This window comes from Haliaeetus leucocephalus, unplaced genomic scaffold (assembly GCF_000737465.1).
Source record: "Haliaeetus leucocephalus isolate CR32 unplaced genomic scaffold, Haliaeetus_leucocephalus-4.0 Scaffold0, whole genome shotgun sequence".
NCBI classification, from domain to species: domain Eukaryota; kingdom Metazoa; phylum Chordata; class Aves; order Accipitriformes; family Accipitridae; genus Haliaeetus; species Haliaeetus leucocephalus.
In genome coordinates this window covers 30,002,859-30,003,217 of record NW_010972436.1, presented here as the reverse complement: position 1 = coordinate 30,003,217, position 359 = coordinate 30,002,859, and positions in this window count along the sequence as shown.

The following is a 359-nucleotide window of genomic DNA, read 5'->3' as shown; positions in this document are numbered from 1 at the left end:
CGGCAGAGCCTGCCCCGCCACGGGGACCCGCTGCAAGCCCAGCTCCCCGCCTCTCGGGGGGGGCACGCCACGGGGGACACCTTGCCGACCTCCCACCCGCTCCCACCGGCCTGGGGGGGGGGGCTCACAAAACGCGGGCGAGCGCGGTCGTGGAGGGCAGGAGCGGACGGCCGGTCCCGGCAGAGCGGTGCCCGCCGGACACTCGGACGCTGACCCCGGCCCCGAGCGGTGGCATGGCGGGGGGTGTCCGTTCGGAGACCCCCCCCGGGCCCTGCTCCCTCCCCTCTGTCCCCCCCCAGGCAGTCAGGAGCTGCTGGCCAGCCCGGGGCTCAGCGAGCGCGCCCGGGGCCGGCTCCCCG